The sequence below is a fragment of the Mizuhopecten yessoensis genome, unplaced genomic scaffold, assembly GCF_002113885.1.
Source record: "Mizuhopecten yessoensis strain PY_sf001 unplaced genomic scaffold, ASM211388v2 scaffold8221, whole genome shotgun sequence".
NCBI classification, from domain to species: Eukaryota; Metazoa; Mollusca; class Bivalvia; order Pectinida; family Pectinidae; genus Mizuhopecten; species Mizuhopecten yessoensis.
Window position 1 is genome coordinate 49,671 of NW_018407439.1, and position 2,149 is coordinate 51,819.

Sequence of the window (2,149 nt, forward strand, 5' to 3'; positions counted from 1 at the left end):
CACCTACATATCCAGTACTGTTGTAACATAACCTACACATCCAGTACTGTTGTAACATAACCTACACATTCGGTACTGTTGTAACATAACCTACATATCCGGTACTGTTGTAACATAACCTACACATCCAGTACTGTTGTAACATAACCTNGACCTACACATGCAGTACTGTTGTAACATAACCTACACATCCGGTACTGTTGTAACGTAGCCTACATATTCGGTACTGTTGTAACATAACCTACACATCCAGTACTGTTGTAACATAACCTACATATTCGGTACTGTTGTAACATAACCTACATATTCGGTACTGTTGTAACATAACCTACACATCCGGTACTGTTGTAACATAACCTACACATACAGTACAGTTGTAACATAACCTACATATTCGGTACTGTTGTAACATAACCTACACATCCAGTACTGTTGTAACATAACCTACACATCCAGTACTGTTGTAACATAGCCTACACATCCAGTACTGTTGTAACATAACCTACACATCCGGTACTGTTGTAACATAGCCTACACATCCAGTACTGTTTTAACATAACCTACACATCCGGTACTGTTGTAACATAGCCTACACATCCAGTACTGGTGTAACATACCCTACATATTCGGTACTGTTGTAACATAAGCTTCATGTCACATAGGGATTTGGACAGACTCTATATGACACCTATTGTACGTTATGATACTAAATAACGTTACCAACAAAGAAAGGACTACTAAATCAATACTAAAGACAGCGACAGCGGCAGGTCTTTAGCTGTATCCCTACGTGTATCATCGTTCTAGTATTGTAATTACGAATATGATCCCCGTATTAGTCATCGTGATTCAACAAATTATTGTAATTTGAAAAACGGAATGGAGCGCCTTACATTGTGTTTCACGAAACAAGAACCCCAAAAATAGTTTTAGAATGCAGTGAGTCTTAAAAGTATTTGTCTGGCGATACAAATATATATTACGTACTTACCTTGGAGACTGTGCAGGTGGTAATTGATCAGCAGACATGTAGCACTGTACCCGGACGTGCTAACGTTCGACAGTCTGTTGCTATACACGTCTCGTGACCACCAAGCGTAGCCGTCTCGGTGTAGCTCATCGAGTCACCCGATTGTTATAAAGTTACAAATACGATAACGTCCTGTGGATGTCGCCACATATAGCGCAGCAATTGCCTCAATATTAAAGGACTTGCATATTTATATTGACGAACAAACGAATTCTATTAAACACTTCGGGATGTAATCTTTAACAAGAACAGCACCAACAACTGCTGTAGAAACAGAAGTAACAAGAAAAGACATCTACAAAAGTTCAATTAGTCATGTGTGAGTTTTACCTTTTAACATCTGAATAAAAAATAGTGGTGGATACTTGGAAGTAATCTAAGCAAATGTACCCTTAGTTTTAAACGACTATGGGTAATGATATAATATGTCATATAGAGCGGCGATCGGAAGTTTCTACCATCGTACACACGGTGTTCTGGTAAATAGTCATTATACTTTGTATTAGCTCACCGGGTCCGAAGGACCAAGGTGAGCTTATACCATACCGTGGCGTCCGTCTGTCGTCCGTCTGTTAACAATTTCTTTAAACGACTTCTTCTTCTTCTTAACCACTGATTGGAATTTAACTAAATTTGACTAAAAGCATCCCTAGGTGGTTGGGATTCAAAATTGTACAAATGGTGGGGCTGACCCCCCAGGGGACTGAGGGGGCGGGCCAAAAGGGGGCAATTAGGCTATATTGCTTTAAGCGACTTCTTCTCTGAAACTAAGTGATGGATATCAACCATATTTGACTTGCAGCATTCCCAGGTGGTGGGGATTCAATTTGTACAAATCGTGGGGCTGAGGGGTGGGGCCAAAAAGGGGCAGTTTGGCTAAATTGCTATAATGACTTCTTCTGTAGAACTATGCGCTGGATATCGATCATATTTGGTCAGAAGCATTCATGAGAGGCGGGGATTCAAAATTGTACAAATCGTGGGGCTGAGGGGTGGGGTCAAAAAGGGTAATTTGGCTATATTGCTATAAATGACTTCTTCTGTAGAACTATGCGCTGGATATCAATCATATTTGGTCAGAAGCATTCATGAGAGGCGGGGATTCAAAATTGTACAAAT